The sequence below is a fragment of the Crinia signifera genome, chromosome 9 (genome assembly GCF_055691185.1).
Source record: "Crinia signifera chromosome 9, ASM5569118v1, whole genome shotgun sequence".
In the NCBI taxonomy this organism is placed as follows: domain Eukaryota; kingdom Metazoa; phylum Chordata; class Amphibia; order Anura; family Myobatrachidae; genus Crinia; species Crinia signifera.
This window is the reverse complement of record NC_139225.1, coordinates 108,275,171-108,290,311: the sequence shown is the minus strand read 5'-3', so window position 1 is coordinate 108,290,311 and position 15,141 is coordinate 108,275,171.

The following is a 15,141-nucleotide window of genomic DNA, read 5'->3' as shown; positions in this document are numbered from 1 at the left end:
CACTGGGTCATCTGACCCGGCTCCCATTTACATCAATGGGGGACCGCAGCATCCGCAGGTTGGACAGGGGGGCACAGACAGCCTGCGCTGCTGTCTGCTATATTCAGCAGACAGCAGCGGAGGAGGTGAATGGATGCCGGTGTGAGGCATCCATTCACCTCCAGGTCTATGGCTGGAGGGGTGCACGGGGGCTGGGGGCAGCCCAGCAGCTTACCTTGGTGCTGGGCTGTCCCCAGCACGGCGATCAGTGGTCCCGGCGGGGATCACCGCGGGCCTGGCGCTTGGAGATGATGTCATTACATTTCTCTAAAATGTGCAATATACAGAACGCTTTAAGGAGCCGCATCCCGCTGTAAGCTCCTCTTCTCCTTCTGACACCCTCCGTGTACTCCCTGGCTAGCAGCTGTACATGTACCAGAGACATGGTATCTTCTACTCTAGTAAGCCAGTATCCCCTAAATGTATCATCGGGGAACCGCTGCAGGAATCTCCGATCCCTGCTGCGATCCCCCTTTCAGCGCCGCCGGCCGCATCCCCATAGGTTTCTATGGGGGATGCGAAGCTGCCCGATGTACCAACATCGGGCAGTCCGGCTTCGCACCCCTGGGCTACCGCCATTCTGAGATGGCGATAGCCCATTGTAGTCTATGCCTACACATCGCACTGCCCGGCTCGGATGAGAGGGCCTATTGGGGAGATATTCAAGGGGAGGGGCTACAGGCTAATTGTAGTAGTAGTACAGAGACCGGTAGCCCCACAGGAAGAGACCCTGAGATATATAAGGGGGCAAACCCAACGTATTCAATATTCAATTATCTACTGTGTTTACCACGCAGGGCTATTCAATTATTAGTCAATTTCCCCTGTGTGTAAAACCATAGATTCTGCGGGCTAATACTGTGGAGAACAATCTATGTTAAGTGCACCACCTAGGTCAGGGTTAGAGAACCTTTGGCCCCAGCTGTTGTTGGACTACACATCCCAGCATTCCCAGCAACAGTTTTATCATGGCCAAATAGCAAATTGTAGCAGGGCATGCTGGGATGTGTAGTCCAACAACAGCTGGAGGGCCAAAGGTTCCCCATCTCTGACCTACGACTTTGCTCTGTTTCTGGACTTCCCTCTTAACGAATGATTGCTATTACCTGTTCTAAACAGGTAAATGGGTAAGAAAGGTGTTTCCACACAGGTAATAACAATCAAACATTAAGAGGGAAGTCCAGAAACAGAGCATTGTGTCCCTCCTGGAAAGGGTCATGTTGGGAGGTATGGTACACTAACTCAAACCATAAATAACTGTCTTTTTTACACAAAGTGAGCCGCAGAGCCGCCCAAAGGATCTAGATCTTTTCACTGACCGACCCGGGTCCGCTCAGTGAGCCGTTTAGCCCATCTCTACTGCTGTTGCAGCTGCTCTGCATTTTCAGTGATTAGAACTCCTGTGAAGCTCCCTGAGTTCAGCACCAGTCACATGATCCCAGGTAACTCAAGGCATACTTCCTGGTTCTGCCTGCTGCTGCAAGCTGCAGACAATCAAGCAATCACCTGGAGGAATATAAGCCAGCTTCCCAGAGTCCTCCTTGCCTTGAACAAATGTTCTTTCTGCTTCCTGTGTGGTTACCCCAGAGACAGAGAATTCCAAGGCTCCTGGCTATCCAGTCTCCAGCGATACCTTCTCCTAGTGTCCTGCTGCTACTTACCTGGTTCCGTTCATCTCCAGAGATTCCTGCTAATTCCATCACTGCGGTTGAGTTAGCAAGTCATCCCCTGCAGAGGATACCGCTGGCACTGGCCAGCAAATCCCCACTAGCTCCCAGGCTAGACCCCTTGGCTCCCAGGCCAAACTACCTTCAACCCTATCAGTGACTTAATACCATCAGAGTCCTGATCTGTCGACAGGCACGGTCTACCTCACAGTCGACACTCAGCTTCTGCCGTCTATCCCTGACTAACAACATCTGTGTCATCCCTGACGTCCATCAGTTGCTGCATCCCAGTATTGTCACATTATCATCTGTTGTCGACATCCTGTGTCAACTGTTTTCCAAAGTGCCTCCAGAGACTCCGACATTCTCTACTGGTTATCGACATCATAGACCAACGACTCTCAGGTCGTCATCTCCGGCTTCCAGGCCATCCTGCAGCTCCCAGGCTGCCAACTGTCATCACCGGCTCCCAGGCCATCCCGCAGCTCCCAGGCTGCCAACTACAACCCCGGCTCCCAGGCCGCCTCGCAGCTCCCAGGCTGCCAACTACAACCTCGGCTCCCAGGCCGCCCCAGTGATCCCCAGTGTCGGCTTCCAGGCCGCTCCAGCGATCTCCAGTGATCCTCAAGTATTCCCCAGCGATCTCCAGTACTCCCTGTGTTCACCCTTGTGTCTTCTCCGGCTCCCAGGCCGCATCCCGTGGTACTCAGTCCCCTATACTGTGAACTGTTTGTTATATGCATCCCTCCGTACCCTCCGTGTTGCTGTCAAGCATTCAGTGCCATCGATCACCATCAATGGTTTAAGTAACCCTCAACATCATTGCTCTAGAGACCCCAGAGTATCTAACCCTGCAAAAGCCACAGAGGAACCTGGGCAGAGGGCTGCGACCTGGTCGGCAGTTGCAGCTAAGTCCATATCCCCTTGCGGGGGTCCCTGGTGAATACCATTGTCGGCTTAGACCCCGCGCCTCTGCTTTAGGTCTCAGCCAATCCTCTGTGTCCCCAGCAGGTCATCTTCCTCAATCCACCGTGCATGAGTTCCGACTACCTCAAACCTCCTTCGTCCTGCTACCCAGCGCCCTCCACTGGTCCACCACGGTCACAGCCGGGAACACAAAAACCACCTGCGCTGACAGTTTGTTCAAGGCCGATGGACTCGGCTCACGACCCAAGTGTGGGACCAGCGGCTCTTCCAGATGTCTCCGCCCGTATGAAGATCCAAGAAGCCACTCAGCAGTGGATAACGAAGAGTCTCCAGGGAGTATCCACTCGATTGGACACTATACAGCAGTCGTTGACACCTCCTGCGTCGACTGTCCAAAAAATTTTTGCATCACCTGCTGTCACTTCCTGTTTGGACGATCTCCAGCAATTCCTGGGTACTTCTAGTCCATGTTCCAAGTCAACTCCGGTTGTTCCAGTTTCCTGTCCCCGGTCACCCATGAATTGTCCGCAGATTTCCCAGTTCCATTGTCAAAGGGATTCTGAGCCTCTGAGTGTTCTTCATAGATTTGAGAATAATTTTGTGGTGCTGCGCTCCGTTAATGAAAATTCTACAGTCTGTTTTAAAATGAATAAATTGTTGTTCTTTATTTGTAATTAATAGAAAATGTGTATGCGGCAATAGACCTTTTCAATACAAACGCCTGACTTGAAAGACAGAAATATTGTATTCCTTCAAGGTTCTTACAATTGCTCGTGGTGAATAAATACAAGAAAAGAATAAATGAAAAAAATCAATCAAAAAAAATGAAAAATGAAAAAAAATGCAGAAAAAATCAACACAAGTGTGTCGTCAGTTATCTGTCCAAAAAATTGGACGGTGTGTACACAGTTGTCACAATATTTTGCAATAATTGCAGTAAATTCAGGGTTCCTTGGTAAGAAAAAAAGGTGTGTTTGTACTTAGTCTGTGCTTTAGAACAATGTCAAGCGGCGTCCCGCTATTTGTATTCCTCCTGTCACTGAGTTACCGGTTAATGCTGGTACCTGTAGATTGGCGTTCGTGTTCGGTCGCGGTTTTTCTCGTTTGGGAGGTGGCTTGGGATCGCAGGGTCCTGGACTTGGGTGCTGCGCCCGTCTACTACGTGGCACCGGCAGGTCCGTGCGTAACACGGCTGACCGGGCTGCAGTGAGGCAGACGCTGCTCCCTGTCTGGAGATGGAGCGGCTCACCGTTTCTGGATGGAGATCCTTCACGGTGACCGTTCGGTCTCCTTTACAAGACCCTGTATGACCTGCCTGGCTCACCCTCCTTCCGATACTCACCACTGCCGGTACACTTGGTATCCTTCAGTTTCGCTCAGGTCTCCGCTGCGTGGCGGTGTGTGCACCCACCGGCCGCTTCGACGTGGGATCCTTCCAGATGCTGCTAGCTTGGTTGCTAACAGGTATAGATGTGGTAGTAGTGTATATCCTCCAACGCGTTTCGGCTTCTGCCTTCTTCTAGGGAGATTGAGTGTGGAGTCAGTGGTGTTCTTTAAATGTTCCTCCATTTCTCTTTTCATGTCCCTGGTTGGTTCAAATTTCTGGGTCTCTAATTGGTCTGGGTCCTGGAATGGTCCCTGATTGGTCTATGCTCTGCACATGTCTTTTGTTTACTTTCTGTCTTAAATGTTCCTCCATTTCTCTCATCATGTCCCTGGTTGGTTCAAATTTCTGGGTCTCTAATTGGTCTGGGTCCTGGAATGGTCCCTGATTGGTCTATGCTCTGCACATGTCTTTTGTTTACTTTCTGTCTTGATTCTACAGCAGCTACAAATAATGTGGATGTTTTGATACACTTATACAATGTTTCCTATCTGTTGCGGGTTCTGCTCCAGGGTTGAGTGCGTGGTAAACTATTTAGTTTGATTATTTATTGCGTTTATCAAAGAAATATTTGTTAGGACAGTAGTTTCTATATTTAATGGTTACATGGCATTACGCTGTCCTGTGGTTATTTGTCTGGGTATGGTTGGTATTGGGCAAGTGGTTGCTAGGGTATTGATTTTTTGGACGGGTGTTTATTCTATTTTGTTTATTTGTTTATCCTGTGGTCTGGGTGTGATGATAAAAGTGGTTTTTAACAGCTCTCTATTCCTATTTCTTCCCAACTATGGCTTTCACTTCGTTATCTAAGTTTAATCCCCGAGGTTTTAGTGTTTTTAATTCGTACATGTATCTGAGTTCAAGTTTGTTTATTTTCTGTGTAAAGTCTCCTCCCCTCCAGTTGCTTTTGACCTCTTCTATTCCGATAAATTTGAGTGTGCTTGGGTCGCCATTGTGGTGGTCAAGGAAATGTTTTGACAGGTTATGTTCCTCGTTTTTTTTATTGATGTTTCGGATGTGTTCATTAATTCTTATTTTCAGGGGTCTTTGTGTCCTTCCTACATATTGTTTATTGCATCCACATTCTAGCAGGTAGATCACTCCTTTACTGTTACAGGTGATTCTGTTTTTTATTTTATAAGTTTCTTGGGTTGATGTGGATTTAAATGTTTTTGTTGGTTGGGTGGTCTTTTGTTTCTGATTTTTGCAGCCTATGCATGTTCCACAATAATAGAAGCCTGTGTTTGGTTCACTTTTATTGATGGTTGACTGGATTTGTTGCTTTGGTGGGATGTGGTTCTTTATCAATTTTTGTTTAATGTCAGGGGCTTTTCTGTATATTATTCTGGGTTTTTCTGGGAGGATGTCTGCAAGTGTTTCATCTTGTAATAATAGCGGCCAGTGTTTTTTTAGGATATATTGCAATTGTTTTGATTCCTTCGAGTATTGGGTGATGAATAGTACCTCTTCACTTATTTTGTTGTTTTTATTTCTTTTACGATCCCCATGGCAGCCATAACACTGGGATATCCTCCCTTCTCCTAGTTCAGACAGAATGTTTTTCAGGGACCGCCCACCTTGGGTATAATAGCCTCCTCCTCCCTCTCCTCTGTGTCTTTTCTTTCTGTCTCCGTTAGTTAGACAGTACAGGGTATTTTATTTGTTTGAGCGGGTGCCTCAGAATCAGCCTCAGCTGACGGGTAGCTGCCCGGGAAGAAGAGGAGCTGAAAGGAGTGTGGACTGGGTCCTGCCGTACAGCTAAGTATACCTGCCTAGAAAACAAACTGCCAGCATAACAGCGCTGTTTGGTACCTGTAGTGCGCCGGCGCGCGCGCAGGGAGAAGACGGAGTGGTCTCTTGCTGGGCTCAGATAGGAGCTGTGGCAGAGGCGCAGCAGCGTCTGGAGGTGGCTGGCTTACAGCAGTCATAGCGGCGGTAGGACTTGTAGCAAACGCCGCAGGCAGAAGGGGCGGAAACACGCTGATGCCGCACTTCCGCCCAGCGTGTTCACAGGTGCACGGGCTAAAACATCCCCCGGGTACTCGGCTGGATATATTGGTTCCACATGGCTATGCTTTGAGCGGCCAGAGAGGAGAGCGCAGGGTTAAAGCGCGCTATTTAAACCTGTATTGCCAGCAGACTGTCACTCGTGTCAGGAGTCTGCTAGGCTGGTCAGAGATGGATCTACCTTCTTCCCCTAAGCCTGTTGATGCCCAATTGAGGTAACCCTGGTTTTTATGGGCATTAGATTGTTTATTTAAGCTTAGATAGTAATTATCCTTTTTATTATAGTGTGCCTTCTTCACCGGTGCCTAAAAAGAGGACTGCAAAGAAGAAAGTTGTGTCATGTACTTGCATGACCTGTGACATGTTATTCTCATCTGTGGACAAAGCCACAGTGTGTGGAAAATGCTTGCAAACCCAGTCAAAAATCACTAAACAAGTGGAACAGACGGATGTATTAAAAAACTTGATGGAATGGATGAAAAATTCATTTGTGTCCAAGGAAGAGTTTGTACAAAGTCAAAATCCTAAAAGATCCAGAGAGCAAGCAGAGTTATCACAAGAAGTAGATGATTATCCAACTGAAGTCGTAGAAAAGGAGGATTCTGAGGATGAACCTGGGGAAATTGAGGATTCCAGGTCATTTAATTTGGAGATAGTAGAAAATTTGCTAAAAAAGATTTACAAAGCAATGAACTTTAAAGAGCCAGTGGACACGGAGGAGGATAATCCACTGTTCCAAGACAAACCTAAAAAGAACAGGTGCTTCCCAGTACATAAAATGATTAGGGACTTGATAACCAAGGAATGGTCTAACATCGATAAAAGAACAGGTACAAATAATAGGTTAGAGAAAATGTATCCATATAAGGATGAGGAGCTCCTCAATTGGTGTCTGGTCCCTAAAGTGGATGGCGCGGTAGCCGAGATTGTGTCCAAAACCACAATCCCAGTAGAAGATGGCGCAACGTTTAGGGATCCTATGGACAGAAAGATGGAGAACGCTTTACGCAAGATACATGCTACAGCTGCTACATCTCTCAAGGCGAGTGTGGCTACAGCATCGGTGGTGAGAGCGCTTAGGCTGTGGTCAACTAACTTGCATACGGATGTTGAGGAGCGTATTTCAAAACAATACTTGATCAAGAGTGTGGAGATCATGCAAAAGGGCATAGAATATTTATGCGAATCCTCTCTAGATACAGTCTCATTGGCAGCAAAAACTATGGCAGCGGGCGTTTCGGCAAGGCGAGCCTTATGGCTGAAGCCATGGAGTGCGGACGCAGGGTCTAAGAATAGACTGATTACGCTCCCATTTGAAGGTACCTACTTGTTTGGGTCTAAACTGGACAATATGATCCAGAAACTGTCTGGGGGGAAATCTACCAGGTTACCCCAAGACAAAAGAAATAAATTCCCTATTCCGAATGTTGGCAAACAGAGTTATAGAGATGCGAAGAGCTACAGGCCGGGGCGGCCGTTCTTCAGAAGAGGCACCGCCAGTACATCCAGACAAACTTTCCGCCAGTCCTTTCGGAGAGGGGGAAGGTCATGACTATCCACTGAAGGTGGGAGCAAGATTATTAAGGTTTGCGGAGATCTGGAGAGAGACCATAAGGGACAGATGGGTCCTGGACATTGTCAACAACGGGTACAGGATAGAATTTATGAAGGTACCCTATTGCAACAGGTTCCTGGTCTCAAAGACTCCGAAAGACATAAGACAAAGGAAAGAGCTACTAGTGAAGATCCAGCAGTTGCTGGAAATAGAAGCTATAGAAACAGTACCAGAAACTCAAAGGAGGAAAGGGTTCTACTCGAACCTGTTTTTAGTGAAAAAGAGCACAGGTGGCTTCAGGACCATCTTGGATCTGAGGGACCTCAATACATGGGTAAAGACTCTGAAATTCCGTATGGAATGTGTGAGATCGATCATGATGGGGCTGAAGAAAGGCGAGTTCTTAGCGTCAATAGACTTGCGAGATGCCTACTACCATGTGCCAGTGTGTCATCGAGACAGAAGATTTCTCCGATTTTCGGTAATGGGGAGTCACTTCCAATTTACATGCATTCCCTTTGGCCTCAAGACATCGCCCAGAGTCTTCACGAAGGTGTTGGTAACCCTAATGGCGGAACTGAGACAACAGCAGATCCAGATCTGGCCATACCTGGACGACCTTCTGGTGACGGGAGAATCCAAGGAAAGGGTGCAAAAAGATATCGAGACAACTATCAATTTCCTTCAGAGGCACGGATGGGTGGTCAACCTAGAGAAGAGCCAGCTGGTCCCGTGTCAAAAGATACAGTTTCTAGGTTTGAGAATAGACACTGGAAAGTTCACAGTAGCCTTGTCAGTGGAGAGGTGTGTAAGAATCCATCACTTAGCAAAGTCTCTGTTTCTAAAGAAGAGATCTCCTTTGTGTCAGGTGTTCCAGCTACTGGGCATGATGGCATCGTGCATCCAGATAATACCGTGGGCCCAATGGAGAATGAGAACTCTCCAGTGGCAGTTTCTTCACTATTCAAGAGACAAGAACAGCGAAAAGCAACTTGTGTCCCTACACGACAAAACGAAGAGGTCGCTGCTGTGGTGGACAAGGGGTCTGGAAGCAAGGTACACAAACCTGGAAAACCCGGAGTACCTAATTCTGACAACAGACGCAAGTATGTTGGGCTGGGGTGCCCACCTTCAATCAAGATCTGTTCAGGGAACCTGGTCGACAGAAGAGAGTCAGAGATCCTCCAATGTGAGGGAGTTACTGGCGGTCTGGAGATCGATAGAGAAGCTGTCCCAAGTCATTCAAGGTTCGCACCTGAGGGTCATGTCAGACAACAAGACTGTAGTTTCATACTTGAACCACCAGGGGGGCACAAGAGCAAGGAGACTGATGATGGTCTCAGAGAAAATTCTGGTTTGGGCAGAGGCGAATCTTCAGTCAATATCAGCGGTATACATTCCGGGATCGGAAAACGTACTAGCAGACTTCCTAAGTCGCAGGGAGGTGCTTCCCGGAGAATGGGAGATAAGCAGAACAACATTCAACTCAATTGTGACAAGATTTGGTCTCCCAGAGATAGATCTTATGGCGACGTTTGGCAACAGAAAGGTGAAGAACTTCTGCTCCAAATTCTATCACCCACAAGCCCTAGCTATGGATGCCTTTTCGATAAAATGGAAATTCCGGCTGGGATACGTGTTTCCCCCCATCCCAATGATAAGCAAAGTTCTGAAGAAAGTAGCAGAAGACAGGGTGGAGGTGATTATCGTCCTACCGGACTGGCCCAGAAGACCGTGGTTCTCAAAAGTACTCAACATGAGGATACAAGAGCCATGGAGTATACCAGTACAGACCAACCTGCTGATGCAAGGGCCAATCTGTCATCCAGATCCAGCTATATTTTCCTTAAAGGTGTGGAAATTGAGCGGAAGGTTCTGAAGAGGTACAATCTATCCAACCAAGTAGTGGGGATGATTCTGGAGGCCAGGAAGAAAGTGTCATCGTTAGTCTACTATAAAACTTGGCTAAAATTCCTAAGCTGGGGAAGCTTTAAGGAAGAATTCCACGAAATACCAACTTCAAAAGTGCTACAGTTCCTGATGGACGGCTTCAAGATGGGCCTAGCAACAGCTACGATTAAGTCACAAATCTCAGCTCTAAGTATTCTTCTGGACCGTAGTCTGGCGGAGGAGAAGATGGTCAAGAGATTCTCTAGAGCCATGAGAAAGTTGCGTCCACCTGTAAGATCTCTAGTAGCTCCCTGGGATTTGAACCTAGTATTACAAATTCTGGCTAAAGAACCGTTTGAACCTTTATCAGAGATTCCGATGAAATTCCTGGTGTGGAAGGTGGTATTTCTCATTGCAGTAACGTCGGCAAGGAGGATTGGAGAACTGCAGGCCTTATGGATTGAAGAACCCTACTTAGTCATCTTCCCAGACAGGGTGGTTTTAAGAACAAACCCGAACTTCCTTCCAAAGGTTATATCTTCTTTCCACCTGAGCCAGGATATAATATTGCCGAGTTTCTTCCCAGAACCAGAAAATGAGGAGCAAGAGACTTTGCATATGCTAGACTTGGTGCGAGCTATATCCACGTACAAAGAGAGAACAGCCAGCATAAGGAAGACAAACCATTTATTCATTATCCCAGAGGGTCCGAGGAAAGGCTTATGTCCAGCCAAACAGACCATCTCTAGATGGGTCAGAGAAGTGATAATCTACGCCTATCAACACGAGGATAAAGTAGTACCTTCTATCATAAAGGCACACTCTACTAGGGCAATCTCAACGTCATGGGCTAAGAAGGCCAAAGCGTCGGTGAAGGACATTTGCCTGGCGGCAACATGGTCATCGCCCCATACGTTCTCGAAGCATTATGCCCTGGATATAACAACTGCCCACTTTGGGAACCATGTGTTAAATGAAGCTCTGTCAGTGAAAGCTAACTGATGAGAGTAATAAATCTTAACTGCATATATCATGGTCTCCCTCCCATTTTTTTGTGAGCTTGGGTATGTCCCAGTGTTATGGCTGCCATGGGGATCGTAAAAGAAAAGTGCGAATTATAACTCACCGATAATTCCTTTTCTTGTTAGAGATCCCATGGCAGCCATCTAGATCCCTCCCAGATATATGTGTTTTTCAGAAACCGATGGAAACGGAGACAAACGAAAGACACAGAGGAGAGGGAGGAGGAGGCTATTATACCCAAGGTGGGCGGTCCCTGAAAAACATTCTGTCTGAACTAGGAGAAGGGAGGATATCCCAGTGTTATGGCTGCCATGGGATCTCTAACAAGAAAAGGAATTATCGGTGAGTTATAATTCGCACTTTTTTGTATCTCAGGAGGTCCTTTCTCTCTATTCTCTCTACTTCTTTGCATGCAGTTTCTAGCTCAGTGGGTTTGTAGTCCTTTTCTATGAATTGTGATATCATGTCAGTGCTTTGTTTTATGTAGTCTGTGTTTTTAGAGCAATTACGTTTTAATCTGATAAACTGGCTTTTTGGGATGGATTTTAGCCAGTTGGGATGATGCCAACTGGTAGATAGTATAAAACTATTGACATCAACTGATTTTTTGTATGTGTTTGTATGAATTGTGCCCTCTTCAATGAAGATCCTGAGATCCAGGAATTCTACTTCTTGTTTACTGTATTTGTTTGTAAATATCAGGTTATTGTTGTTTTTGTTCAGGTATTCTAGGAAGTTTTGTAATGATTTCTCGTCCCCTCTCCATATAAATAGTATGTCGTCTATGAAGCGTTTCCAGAGCACGAGATTTGACCCTGGGCCCCCCTCTGTCCATATGTACTTGTCTTCCCACCAACTCATGAACAGGTTAGCGTACCCAGGGGCAAATCTCGTGCCCATCGCGGTCCCTGTTGTCTGAATGTAGTACTGTTCCTCAAACCATACATAGTTGTGCTTCAGAATGAATGTGATACTGTCTATGATGAATTTGGTTTGCTCGGGTAAGATGTTGGAGTCTTTGTCTAGGTGATATTTTATACTGTCTGTGCCTTGTTTGTGATCTATTATGCTGTAAAGTGAGGTGACATCAGATGTGACTAACCAGAAATCATCTTCCCATGTTTGGTTTTGAAGGTGGTTGAGTATGTGTGTTGTGTCCCGTATGTATGATTGTTGTTGTTGTACATATGGTTGCAGGAATGTGTCAATGTAATGTGAAAGATTTGATGTTAGAGAATTAATTCCGGATATGATCGGTCTGCCAGGTGGTTTGGTGGGGTTTTTGTGGACCTTGGGTAAGTAGTAAAATACTGGTATGACTGGGTTCTGGATCTGAATGAATTTGTGCTCTTGTGGGTTTATGATGCCTATCTCGCTCCCTGTTCTCAGATGTTGTTCTAGTTCTGTTTTGAATTTGGATGTGGGGTCATGTTTGAGTTTCATGTATGTTTTGTCATCGTTTAGGATCCGATGTGCTTCCTCTAGGTAGTCTTGTCTATTTAGGATGACTATCCCCCCGCCTTTGTCTGCTGGCTTTACGATTAATTGTTTATTGTTCTGTAGATCTCTCAATGCCCTCTCTTCCTTGTTTGTAATGTTGCTATTTGATTTCTTATGTGTGATGCCTTCAATATCATGTTCCACCATTTTTATGAAGGCATCTATCTGTGGTCCCTTCAGGTGACTGGGATAAAAATGGGATGCTGGTTTTAATTCCGTATGTTTATATTTGGACAGTTCGTTATCATTTCTGACTGCTGCTGGTATTATGTTGTTGAAGTATTTTTTAAGTGTGAGTTTTCTAGCAAAGTTGTGTAGGTCTAAGTACGTTTGGAATTTGTCAATTTTGTTGGTGGGGGCGAATTTTAAGCCTTTGTCTAAAATTTTCAGGTGGTCATTAGTTAATTCTTGATTGCTTAGATTGAATACCCCTTTTCCTATCTCGCTATTTTCTTGATTTTTCTCATTGTCTTTCTTGGTCTCTCCTCCCCTGCACCCTCTTCTTGTCTTTTTATATTGGTTTTTGTTTTCTTTTTTGTTGCTGTGGGTTTTGATTTTTCTGTTTTTAGTTTGGTGAGTCTGGTGTGTCGTATGTCTAAAAAAAGAGTGGTTGGTTCTGGGGTGGCACATGTTGCTGTATCTCCTGCCTCAGGTGTGGGTGTTTTGTGTGTTTTGATTAATGATCACACTGTTATCCCCTAAGAGGCTGTTTTCCCACCCTTTCCTTAGTGACAGTCTGGCTATGTTGTCGTAGTTCAATTCCTCTTCTGAGATGTCTTCTTCAATTTCATGGACAGAAAAAGAAGTGTCATATATAGTTGAGTTCAAACTTTCTTGTGTGGTGTTGCTCACTGTGTCGGTAATAATTGGTTTTGTGTGTATTTTCGTCATATACTGTTGATATGTTAAATTAAGTCGTTTGTATACCGGACTGCGGACTGTTTTGATTGGTTGGTGGTTTTGTGCCGTGTTTTTCAGTTTAGATTTATTGTTTTTTGATTTTTGTGGTTTTAGTCCAAATTTGTCTCTAAGGATTTTTTTCTTTTTGGTCTCAATAAGTTCTTGTTCTCTTTTAAGTAGTCTTTCTTTCGTGAGATTTGATAATGTGATGAATTCTGTCTCCTCTTTGAATGGTGTGAGTTCTTTGTCTAATTTGTCTATCTCTTTTTCAATGTTGTCTAGTTTGGTCTTATTGTTGTCAATAATTAATTTCATCAGCTCTAGTGAACATTCTTTCAATATGGTGTTCCATCTGTCCATAAATTGTATGTCATTTAGGTCATGGGTTGGTATTTTCTTAAATTGTAATCCCTTTGGTATGATATTATTCTGTTCATAGAGTTTTAGTGTTTGAGTCTCCCACCATAGTCTTGTCTCTTTTGAAATTAATTTTTCTAGGTTGAGAAATGTGTCACAAAAGGTGTTCAAGCTGGGTGGTGGGTGATCCCCTAATAGGGGGAGAAAGGCTTCATTTGCTCGTTCTAACCTGTTTGTTCTAATGTCGGTCAATCCCATATATAGATTCTTGCTGCTGGTAAGCAGTCTTAGTACAATATAGAGAACGAGGGGTTTGTACCTGCGCACTGAATCTATCTTTTTGATAATCTTTAACTAGCAGCTGCACCTAAACGGGTGACTAATCCCGTTTAAGAAATGGGCAAGATATGAGAATAATTTTGTGGTGCTGCGCTCCGTTAATGAAAATTCTACAGTCTGTTTTAAAATGAATAAATTGTTGTTCTTTATTTGTAATTAATAGAAAATGTGTATGCGGCAATAGACCTTTTCAATACAAACGCCTGACTTGAAAGACAGAAATATTGTATTCCTTCAAGGTTCTTACAATTGCTCGTGGTGAATAAATACAAGAAAAGAATAAATGAAAAAAATCAATAAAAAAAAATGAAAAATGAAAAAAAATGCAGAAAAAATCAACACAAGTGTGTCGTCAGTTATCTGTCCAATAAATTGGACGGTGTGTACACAGTTGTCACAATATTTTGCAATAATTGCAGTAAATTCAGGGTTCCTTGGTAAGAAAAAAAGGTGTGTTTGTACTTAGTCTGTGCTTTAGAACAATGTCAAGCGGCGTCCCGCTATTTGTATTCCTCCTGTCACTGAGTTACCGGTTAATGCTGGTACCTGTAGATTGGCGTTCGTGTTCGGTCGCGGTTTTTCTCGTTTGGGAGGTGGCTTGGGATCGCAGGGTCCTGGACTTGGGTGCTGCGCCCGTCTACTACGTGGCACCGGCAGGTCCGTGCATAACACGGCTGACCGGGCTGCAGTGAGGCAGACGCTGCTCCCTGTCTGGAGATGGAGCGGCTCACCGTTTCTGGATGGAGATCCTTCACGGTGACCGTTCGGTCTCCTTTACAAGACCCTGTATGACCTGCCTGGCTCACCCTCCTTCCGATACTCACCACTGCCGGTACACTTGGTATCCTTCAGTTTCGCTCAGGTCTCCGCTGCGTGGCGGTGTGTGCACCCACCGGCCGCTTCGACGTGGGATCCTTCCAGATGCTGCTAGCTTGGTTGCTAACAGGTATAGATGTGGTAGTAGTGTATATCCTCCAACGCGTTTCGGCTTCTGCCTTCTTCTAGGGAGATTGAGTGTGGAGTCAGTGGTGTTCTTTAAATGTCCCTCCATTTCTCTTTTCATGTCCCTGGTTGGTTCAAATTTCTGGGTCTCTAATTGGTCTGGGTCCTGGAATGGTCCCTGATTGGTCTATGCTCTGCACATGTCTTTTGTTTACTTTCTGTCTTAAATGTCCCTCCATTTCTCTCATCATGTCCCTGGTTGGTTCAAATTTCTGGGTCTCTAATTGGTCTGGGTCCTGGAATGGTCCCTGATTGGTCTATGCTCTGCACATGTCTTTTGTTTACTTTCTGTCTTGATTCTACAGCAGCTACAAATAATGTGGATGTTTTGATACACTTATACAATGTTTCCTATCTGTTGCGGGTTCTGCTCCAGGGTTGAGTGCGTGGTAAACTATTTAGTTAGTTTGATTATTTATTGCGTTTATCAAAGAAATATTTGTTAGGACAGTAGTTTCTATATTTAATGGTTACATGGCATTACGCTGTCCTGTGGTTATTTGTCTGGGTATGGTTGGTATTGGGCAAGTGGTTGCTAGGGTATTGATTTT